The sequence below is a fragment of the Monomorium pharaonis genome, chromosome 5 (assembly GCF_013373865.1).
Source record: "Monomorium pharaonis isolate MP-MQ-018 chromosome 5, ASM1337386v2, whole genome shotgun sequence".
NCBI lineage: Eukaryota > Metazoa > Arthropoda > Insecta > Hymenoptera > Formicidae > Monomorium > Monomorium pharaonis.
Window position 1 is genome coordinate 19,541,181 of NC_050471.1, and position 11,969 is coordinate 19,553,149.

At 34.7% G+C, this 11,969-nt stretch overlaps 1 long non-coding RNA gene across 1 annotated transcript; it reads left to right on the forward strand.

Annotated features, from left to right (window-relative positions):
• The first annotated feature begins 4,370 nt into the window (after nt 1-4,370).
• LOC118645460 lies at nt 4,371-5,155 on the forward strand. The gene is made up of 2 exons (XR_004963148.1): nt 4,371-4,733; nt 5,007-5,155. It is a non-coding gene; the product is annotated as an uncharacterized LOC118645460 (long non-coding RNA).
• The last annotated feature ends 6,814 nt before the right edge of the window (nt 5,156-11,969 follow it).

Genomic DNA, 11,969 nt, shown 5'->3' on the forward strand with positions numbered 1-11,969 from the left:
AAGGTAAAGAAATGATAAACAATACCGGAAAAATAATTATAAACAAAGATTGCAAGATAGTAACAATGGAACTAATTATTAAACCACACAAACTCTCAGTTCTAAAATCCTAGACACATACATGCCTAAGATAAATGTACAATGATACAGGAAAATTTCCTTAGAAACCACACAGATAGTATACACTTGAGAAAATTCCGACAACCCACACGATTTGGACACCTAAAAATGAGTATAGAAAAAATTAAACAAGAACTGGAGAGTGACCAAGAGCCGTTCTTCCGAAAAAAACAATTCATATATCTAATGACAACCAGCGGCGTTACCGCCTTAATCATAATAGCCATCATGATTTACATAATATATACAAAACAAAACTAGCAAACCATCAAGGCCAGCAAAGCAGGTTGTCATCTGAGAACAAAGTTGTAAGCGAAAACATCGCACCCTCGTTTTCTTATCTAACGGGGGAGGGATGTTGTAAGCCGATACAACTATATCTATTAAAATTGCGACACGCATCTTTCGAAAGACGTTGCAAGAAGCACCTCTTTCGAAAGAGCGCACAAGAATCCGCCGCGCTCACGGAAGTACCGAGTAACTTCCGTGAGATACAACAGCGCGTTCGGAAGCAGTTCGTATCGCCCTAGAAATAGGCCTACGCTGCAAAATCAAACCGCAAGGCTACCGCGTTTCGATGTCGAAACGCTTAGCCTCGCGGAAGCTACCGACGCCCGGTCACTGGCCTCCGAAATTGCGCCAGATATCATAATATATAAACGCGACCACGCCGTGACCGAGCGGAGAGTATCAACAGCGACCGAGCATCGTCGCATACCGTAAACTTTATCGCGAGTGTTACGTGACATCACACAGCTGATTGTAAGCGCAAGAAACAGAAATAAAGACAACGAACAAGCATGTAAGAAGCGTCTTCTTTTCTCTTATACACCGAGCTGAACCTTCACCCTTTGGGTCCCAACCCTTCAGGCAGAACGATCCCAACTACCGACGGGAAAGAATTCCCAAAACGAGCAAACGCTCACAACAAATATTAATATAATTATAAAATCGTAATTGTGGTAATTTTTTTAAAAATTCTACAAAAAAATAATATATATAAAACAATAAAAAATCCTATAATTTTATTTTTATTATTTATAAGTATTTTATAAATAATTTATAGTAATTTTATAAATATTTTTAGATATTTATATAAATTTTTTCCGCCACGGTATTATTCATAACATTAAATTAATAACAAAGTTAGTGTAACATTATTAATCATATAAACGTTTGCAACACATGACATACACATGATTAGTAGGCCATATTCAACAGAAAAAACAGATTCCTAGACCGAAGACAGAACCAAAATCATATTTTTTTAAACGCGCAGAGATGTAATTATTTCGATCAATATACGCGTATACATATAACACAAAAATATAATATGAGCAAAATATAAAAAATTGAATAATTTATATGATAACATAATTCGTATTATAACACACATGAAAAATATTTTAATTTAAGGGAGGGTAGAGTTTATTGTGGCACGGGGTGAGATTGGTGACATTAGTAATCTTCAGTTCTAGTAGTTCCATAGTTACAAAACTTGACCAGAAAAAAGAGATAGAAGGTCAATATGCAAAATGCCAGATGGCGGTCTGTGTCTTCCTTTGTTTATGTCGCGACAGAAATGCTTTAATGTGTGAGCTCTCAAAATACACATAAAAATCAACATTTTCTGTCGTGGTTTGTTCGGGTTACAGTCTATCAGAGGATTGCAACGTCCTTCGGCTGCTGGTTTAGTGTTTGTGGTACTGTTGTGCATTTATTTAGCCCAAATCCTGAATTTTATGAGTTTAGGTTAAGAACCTAGAGACTTATGTTAAACAATAACCTTGCGGGTTAGTGGTGACAATATTTGGTGAGGTTATTTATGACACTTCTAAATTTCTTAAAAATGATATGAATGCAATACATACTAAAAATACATAACAATTTTGTAGAAATAATTATTGCTCGATAACTTTTTAGTATTATTATTTGTTTATGTAATTCAATATCGTCTGTGTATAAAACAATCATAAATTCAATATTTATAACTAATTATATTACTGATTTTGTTACTAATTGTGTTATAGCCATTGTAAAAACGTATAAATGAAAAACAACAAAAGGCACATGGACTGCACAACAAGATATGGCAGATGCAATCAAGTTACAAACATTTTTATTTTTTGTAACAAAAAAAATTTTTTTAATTTTTTATTTGCATTATGCACTTTTTCTTGCGTAAAAATACATCCCCTTTAACTAATGACTTTATTATAGCTCTTTGAATCCTATCTTTCGGTAAATTTTTCCATGTCACAATCAACCAATTGGATGTCACAACACTTCCGACGGGTGAGTTAGCTGTGACATTTGCATTGTCTTGTTCAAGTGTTTGTACATTACAGTTGCAGATGAACAAAAAAAACTTTGGAGTTTCTGAAAGACCAAGAACTGATTTTTCAAATGATAATGTTATCTGACCAGTTAGACCAATAGCTTAGTAGATATACGCAATTTCCAAAAAGTGTCACGATAAACACTGCCCTCTCTTATACCTCTATAAAATTATTAAAAACATTTAGATATTATTAAATATTATAAAATTATGTTGTAACGTTTAATATATTTAATACACATGTGCTTCATGTTTTTATAATATTAGGACAGTAATCCCACATAGAAATGAAACCTCCAGTAGACATCCATTGGACGTCTGTCATGAAAGTTTGAACTTCCAGTGGACGTCCATTAGACGTCCAATACAGAGCCATTGGAAATCCATAGTTCCGCATTGCGTACGTCCATTAGACTTCCATTGGACGTTGTCAAGGATGTCTACTGGACGTTGTGTGGATCGTTGATGGAAGATTCATGCAGCCTCGATAGATGTTTGACGGATGTTTCGTGGATCATTATGTATAAAAAAATATATTCTTAACAAAATGCAAAAGTACCTTTATTCAAGAATATTTTATACTTAAATTAAGTATAAATATTTCTTGATTAAATGTATTATTATGTTTTTTATAAATATTTTTTTGAACATATCATTTTTCTTAAATAAAAGTTTTTATTTTGTCTTTCTTATTTTTATCAATCTTTTTTACAGAGTGATATAGTTCACCAGTCTTATATTATATGTCGATGGCAAAATCTTACTTCCTTCTGCGCTCTTGACTAGCCCCTTTTATTCACCTAAAAAGTGCATTTTATTTACAAGAAACACACGCCACGTAACGGCGGGAAGATTTTACAGAGCCTCGGTGGATGATTAACGGACGTTTTGTGGATCATTAGTAGAGGAGCTTCGATTCCACGAAAGCGTCCGTCAAAGTCCGTCCATTAAGGCTCCGTGAAGCCTCTACTAATGATCCACAAAACGTCCATCAGTCGTCATCAAGGCTCCGTAAACTCTCTACCAATGATCCATGAAACATCCATCAGTCGTCCATCGGAGCTCCGTCAAACCTCTATTAATTATCCGCGTAACGTACATACTGGAAAATCTTTTAAGATGTTTTGACAGAAATTCTATTATAGAGGTAAGATAGATCATCTATCTGACTGTCACCATGGAAGTAAATATCCCACAGAGCTATGGAAGTTTAGTCGATCTCTAATGGGACGTCCATCTGACTTTCATCGTGGAAGTAAACTTCTAATGAAGCCATGGAAGTTTACTAGATCTCTAATGGACGTCCACTGGATGCTAATTTCTATGTGGGATATCTAAAAAATGTTTATCAACGTTATGTCATAACGTTTAATAACATTTAAATAATATCTAAGAAATATTTTTTTAATATTTTGATAATATTAAGACAGCAATATTATTAAGTAACATTTTAAAAACGTTGATCAATGTTTTTGCTTACTGGACTATTTGTATTTATATAATATAAAATATATACCTATATATATCAATACGTGAAATTATATGTATATATACAGGATGTTTGGTAAAGATTTATGCAATTTTTATAAACAGGTAGAGCGCATTACACAGTTATTGATTACACAGGTACACAAAAAAGTGGTGTTTCTTTTTGAAATTAGGAAAAAATAAGCCAATTCAGCAATTCTGACTTTGGATTTAAATTCAGCGAGTCAAAATACATAAGAATTAATTAGTTTGGTTCGCCGAACCAACCACTTTTTGTATGCCTGTGTAATCAACAACTTATTAACTATTGCAAAAATTGCAAAATAGTAAAGGATTTTTCTTTTCAGTTTAATGCGCTCTACCTGTTAAGATTGCATAAATCTTTACCAAACACCCTGTATATATATATATATATATATATATATATATATATATATATAATATGTGTGTATATATATATATATATGCATAATGTAGATGTACAGCCCCATACACCACATCGTTCAAAAAGCTTTAATTCTGAAAGGTATTTGGCAGTGTGCTGTGTGGGGCATCAGTAAAAAACTGTAAAACCTTGTATTTATTTATGAAAATATAAGTTAATTATACGTATTTCATACTTCTGTCAATATCTATTGAAATGACCTATAACAAATTTATGGATGCATAAACATGAAGTATTTGTGGATCATCACTACGCGTTAGGTTGCGCATGATCATCGAAATCAAGCAATGTCGATGATGACAGACACTTGGATGGGTGACCGTTTTTACACAACACCAGAAAGTTTCAGGAAGTTTTCAGAAAGTTGTCAATGAAATATAAAATATTTCAAAATAATATTTCGGACATATTTAGATGTATAAAGTGTCTATTTTCATGTACAAAAAATGTATCTGAAATATTTCTGAAAAGTTTCAAAAATATGTTTCCGATTTATTTTTGAAGATTTCAGAAAATATTTCAATACATTCTGACATTACATGAAAGCGGACATTTTATGTATCTGAAACATGTCTGAAATGTTTTTTTTGGAAATATTGCATATTTCATTGACAGCTTTCTGAAAAATTTCTGAAATCTTTTAATGCGGTGTGGAAAAATAGTTAACCTTTCATATACACACACTGGGTTACCACCCATAATTTTCTGACCCCTACAATTCAGCGCTTCGTACCTGTTAAATACCGCAATAAAAAGAAAAAAAACTCAAAACTGCAAAATATTTCTTTAAAAGCAAAATATCGTAATTTTTTAATATAAAATTTCTTAAATTTTATAAATCAAAAGATTATAAATACTTTCTATAAATATTAAAGTTAATTCATGAATTTTTTCAGAATTTTTAGTATAAATATTTTAAAAAATACAGCTGTTTGAAAATTGCCATGGGTGGCAACCATTTCAATGTATGCAAAGGTTGAAAAAAGAAATGCGAAGGTTTAAGAAGACATTTAATAAAATTAACGATTTGCTTCGTTTCGTTAAGAAGTTTTCTATCATATAGGTGCAAAAGAAGTTGGAGAATTGGAAAAGCATTTGGGAATATTGGAACTAGCCGGAATGCCGGGCAGCGCTTGTATTCGTGTGCAACCGGCGTGCGCTATTACAGGCGAAGGACTTCACGAAGGCTTAGACATGCTGTACCAACTGATCTTGAAACGACGTAAGCTGGCTAAACTAAATCGGAAACGGGCCAGGTAGGCCAGGGCTTCGGAAGACTGCACATGCGTCTTCTGATATTGTCGATCACGGACAGCCTCCCCTTTGGCGATGCTTTCCACAACTTCTACCTTATCCTCTCTTTCCAATGTGATAAGGATGTAGTACATTGACATGAAAGAAATGAATAATGACCACGAAAGGTTGCGATCCCTTGGACTGTCATTCTCTGTGAGATGATGTTACAATTACTGGAGCTTGCATCGATTTTTAGATGTGTGTGTGTGTGTGTGTGTGTGTGTGTGTGTGTGTGTGTGTGTGTGTGTGTGTGTGTGGTGTGTGTGTGTGTGTGTGTGTGTGTGTGTGTGTGTGTGTGTGTGTGATTGTATATATAAATATATGCATATGGATATGACAAAAAATATTGTAGAAAAGTGGAGTTATGATTGTTAGGTTGTTGTATACAAAAATTTTTACTAAAAATTGAGATTATTGATCTAAGATCATTCCATTTAAATTAAAATGTGTCAATCAGTATATTATCCTCTGTAATTGTTTTCTTTATGATTAATTGAAAATAAGAAGAATATAATAGTGTTTAAAACATTTACAATTTTTTTTATTTATCAAAGAATATTGATTTATCATATTGATCGAATTCACAAATAAATTTACAAGTTTGTGAAATAAATTACGACATAACTGTTGTATATTTTTAGCTATTAGTTTATGCTGAGTTAGATTTATTTGTATGCAACAATGTACACGTTTAAAATGATCTTAAATATAAATGTGTGATGATGCTAGTCGACTGACAATGAGAAAAATTTATTGTTGCAACAAAGAAAAAGTCGATGCGAAAATGATTATAAATGTAAGTAAATAATTGTAAATAAATTGAGAAAGTTGTAATTTCATGCTGCTCATAAATTTTAAACGCAGAAATATATTAACACGAGCAACGAAATTGATCAACGTGAAAAAATTTTGTGACAATATAAATTGTCACAAAATACTTAGCAAAATCAGATATTATTATTGCGAAAAATTAATTACTGGCCGTATTTTTTAAATACAAAGTAACACAGCAATGTATTCCTTTTATACACACAAGTAATCAGATGCTGTAATTTTATAAAATTATATCTTTATTATCTTATACGTTTATATTTTTTTCTAATAAATTTTTCTTCATTTATTAGATACATTAGATATTGGACGAAATTTATTATTAAAGAAATGTATTTGTTAGAAAGTCCAACACGATGTAGTTTTATTAAATTTGTTTTAATTAATAAAATTATTTGTTAAAAAACATTAATAAATCATATACTTACTCTGCCAGCAACATGGGCTGCCGTTTCGAATTTACTGCAGTACTAAAATCTATAGTATAGTATATTAACGATAGATTTCAGTTACTAATAGTGAATTTCGGAATACATTCATGGTAAGCACATACGTAAATACGAAAGTACTATACGTGGCAAGCACGTTACTAATGACATGCTAATTTTGTTGTACATTACTTCAATAATGCCTAGACTTGTATTTTACTATCGGTTATCTTATCTATACGGAATTGTTATAATTATGGACGACAGAATTGTCTTGTATTGCGCTAGTGCAATAAGTTAGAATGAGACTAAATATATTTGTCTTATTCTAACTTATTGTACCAGTGCAGCAGTGCAGAAATAAAAAACAAACCTCATGAATAACAGTGTACGTTTACGTAATAGTGACATATTCAACTGGTTGAAACGTGAAGCTGGTCACACACACTTTTCGTAAAAACGTGACAGTAAGGTTTCGACCAATCACGTACTCGATTCAATTGATTACAGTTACGATCGCTCAATCCACTGTGTGTCCTCCTTTAAATTAAAATATTTTTTTATGTGTTTATAATACGATTTATGTTATCATATAAATTATTCAATTTTATATTTTCCTCGTATATATTTACATTTTTGTGTTATTTTCTCAATAATTATTATCTCGTTATTATTCTCGAAAAAATGTATCTTTTTTTAGCTTTCTATTTACCTTCGTAATTCGCTATTCGTACTTCATAATTCGTGAGATTCGTTCGATGTTTGGGGAGATTTGTCATTGCTACATCATTGTATCTCACTTCAGTTTCACAATTACTGTTAGTCCACAATGTATTCCTAGTTGTGCTATACTTTTTATCAAATTGGTGACTAATTTCCATTCAATTGTAACGAGGTCGGATACGTAAGTCTGCTCGGATAATGACTCGGTTTATAAATTATTAAGATTACGGCATAGAAAAAAAGTTTTGTTTTTGTTTTGGAAAGATTAATTTTATTGTTCTTTTCTTTTAGTTTTAAGTATGCTGATTATAAGTCTTTCATAATTACCACTTGATAAGGGCCCAAAGCCAGGGCCAAAACGTTGTGATAAATTGTAACGAATCAAATAAATGCCAGTTGAGTCGACTTCTAAAATCTCTACCGCTGTGTAAATCTGATGAATTTGGGGGATGCCGGAGTACAAAAATTTGTTTTTAAACTAAAAACTTCAGCAACAATTCAAGTTGTGTTAAATGAGTGCATTGTCATGTAATAGAAAGAAATCTTTTGTTACCAATTATTCTGATCGGAACTGAATTCTGTAACTCCATTCTGTCATCCACTTTTTGGATAAATGTATCTAATACCCAAGTAATAACAAGAAGTTACAATTGTGCCTTTGAAAACGAATTTTTTATGAATCATGCCTTGCGGAAATATGATGAGCATGGTTTTTTGTCTTCGATTTCGTCATTCGAACTTTTGTTGATTTTGGTTCACTAGCGCTCAACTATTTGGCATTTTGTCGTTTTGTCGAGGCTTTTATCGAGAGCATCATGATTCGTTGTTCGTAATTTACTAAGTTTAAAATTATATTTAATTATAGCTCTATGCCCCATGATTATTTTTTTACATTGCAAAAAATCTAATAAATTCAAAAGTTTGTTACTTATTATTAGTACAAAATGATCGTAACTGATTGAAAAAATTACTGCTTACAGCTGAAAATATTCTTTAAATGATTATTCAGGAGTAGGAATAAGGAGGTGGTTCTGACTACGGGGCTCCGAGGGGGGGGTGAGGGGGGCGGGGGGGGTATTTGCGGGGAGGGGTAGGGACGTCACGGGGGGTATGACGTCACGCGGGGAGGGGGATGACGTCACACAAACGGATGCCGCCGCTTATCAGTATAAACATTTATATAAACAACATGCTAGTTGTAACCTGATATAAACAAATACCGGTCGGTAGCCGCTTATCAGTATAAACATTTATGTAAACTACAAGTCAGTTGTAACCAGAAATAAACAATAACTTGCCGGTCACCGCTTATCAGTATAAACATTTCTAAGAAAAATGATATGCGAGTTGCAACTTGATATAAACAATTAGGCCCTGCGGCTAGAAGTAGTAATTAGGTATAAACAATTTTTATCTATGGTTCTTTCTGTCGCTTATCAGTATAAACATTTTCTAAGTAAATAATATGCGAGTTGCAACCTGATATAAACAAATTTTTAAGAATATTTATCGTACGGAGCGCCGAATCGTCGGCAGCTGATAAATTTATTCGACAGCTCTTGGAATAGCTATAAACAAAAATCGCTGACCATATCCGGTAGCGGTTTGTTATAAACAAATTTTTTATCGCGACAAGGAGCGCCGAACCGTCGGCAGCTAATAATTCGACACGTTTCTTCCTGTCGCGGTGTTATCTCCCTGCTTAGCGCTCTTGTTAGAGGTAGCGGCTCGTTATAAAGAAAATAGCGAATGTTTATCGCACGGAGCGCCGAACCGTCGGCAGCTTAAATTTCTAGATAATAAATCGGTAGTGACCACCGGCAGCTAAAATATCTAAACATTTGATCGACATTTATCGCCCGGTAGCTTTAAACGGGAAGCTATGCATAACTATAAACAAATGCATGAGACAAAGGGCTAAGAGTGAAATATAATTGGTCCGGAAGAGCACGGTGCCACAGTAAGCGTGAAGTCTTCAACCCGAGCAAATCAAAGTGAATTAATTCCTAAGTATTGTGAATTTTAACTTGAAGAATGGCTAATCAGTTAAATGAAGTGGACATTATAGATATCGCGGACGATATAGAAATTGTGAATATCGCGGACGATGAACAAATTGTGGATATCGTAGACGATACAGAAATTGTGGATATCGCGGACGATATCGAAATTGTGAATATCGCGGACGATATAGAAATTGTGAATATCGCGGACGATAAAGAAGATATTGATATTGCAGGCAGTGATTACGAAAACTCCAACGATGAAGACATGGTAGTTGATGATTTCGAAAATTCCTACGAGGATGATGAAGACAGCTTAGTATCCGATGTTAGTGATTCTACGAGTTATTCCATTGACTTTGTCGATCGCGTGGAAAAATTTGTTTCACATGAAGATTTTCTTAAATTAAACGAGCGTTCCGAACATTGCGCGATATTTTTCTTTTATTCTACGGGTGGTGCTCTAGCTCTCTGTGCCGAGTGTATGATTGACATGTGGGACATTAGAGAAGGGATGAGTGCTGTTAGGGAGCATCAAACGGATCGGCTAGAAAATTTGGATCATCGTGCTTGCTCGAATTGCCGTCAATCCATGTACGTGATAATTCCGCGCAACATGTGCCCAGTGTGCAGTTTGTAAAGACTTTAAATACATAACCGTACAACATGGATCGGGAGGACATTGAAGATATCAAATATGTTCTTAACAATAAACGAATATCACCAGTGCAATTTATACGCGATCGAGAACTTGGTATACGTGGAACGCTTGAACGCGTTGCGATACATAGAGTGTATATAAAGAATGAATCTATTTATCCCTGGCCTTATCACGTGAGACAAGAAATATATACCATGGCATTGAATCAGTGTCCGAATGATGAAGTCGCTAAAAAGATGCTACGTGAATACGATACTATGTACATTAAAATTCCTGCTGGTATTGGAAGGTGTATCAAATTGTTGATAAATAATATGGTTAAAGTGTTCTTAAAAAATCCTAAAATAACAAATATGCTGCACACGTATGATGATTTTTTTAATGCATGGAATCGTTATGCTTATAAAGACAATGAGAATAATGATCATTTTGGACGTATGATGAGAACTTATGTTTTCATTCTGCATGAAAAAGAATGCAAGAAAATGCACTATGAAGTGCAAGATTCGGTGCGACGCTGCAACTCATGTAGACGTGTCACGTGCAAGTGCTCCGTCGAAGAATGTAACGTGATTTAAAAAGTGCGAAAAGACGCTAAAACATGGAACAATTCGATTTAGAGGAACGCGAGCTCTTGGAGCAAGCGAACAGAGTCGCTACTTTGGGCGAGTGTTTTACGTGGTTGCAGCGATGTGATGAGTGTGTACAACGGCTCGAGGAACATAGCCGCGTCAAGCGTCCTCGGCTCGCCGTCGGATATAAACAATCGTTGGTGGCGAGAATCGCGCGACTCGAGGGTGAAAAGACAAGATTACAAAGACGTTTCGTGTACGTCGGCGGTGATTACGCGAGTGATAACGCGGAAAGACTCGTGTGGCGCGAGATAGATACCGCGTTCGAGAATCGTGTTCTGACCGGTGCGGTTATTAATACTAACTATATCGAGCCGCGACAGTTTCTCGAAGACGCCGGAGGTATAGTGCTCGAGAGTGTGCGAGACGCTCTACAAAGACACAACTGTATAAAAGTAAACACCGCGTTCAACGGTGTATTTGTGACTGGTGAAAAGAGCGCTAATAAGAGTATCACCACAAAAAATTGTGAACTCTTTCAAACGTCAAATTTAGACGAATGGTACGAGCGGCGTGTCATCGAGCCCACGTTAGCGTCGCTTGAAGAGTTCCAAGAACGCGATAGCGGGTGGGCGCTTTCACGAATTCTCAATTTAACTATAAATGTGAACAAGTTTAATCCTCTACACGCGGGATGTTACGTGACATTGCCGCGAAAAATAATGTTGAAAAAAGCAGTTGTGAACGTTAAATCGAAGGACAATGCATGCTTTGCATGGTCAGTGATCGCCGCTCTGCATCCCGTAGAAAGAAACACAGGGCTGGAGTCGTCGTACCCTCATTATACGACAGTCTTAAAGTTCGACGACATCAAGTTTCCCGTTATATTAAAAGACATTGGGAAATTTGAGAGACTCAACGATGTGTCGGTCAACGTGTACGGGATCGAAGAGGATAAAATTTTTCCATTACGACTCACGGATAACAAGAGGGAGAAGCATGTCAATCTTTTGTACGTGCAAGATCCGGGGGATAACAACGTGGGTCACTTCACATGGATCAAA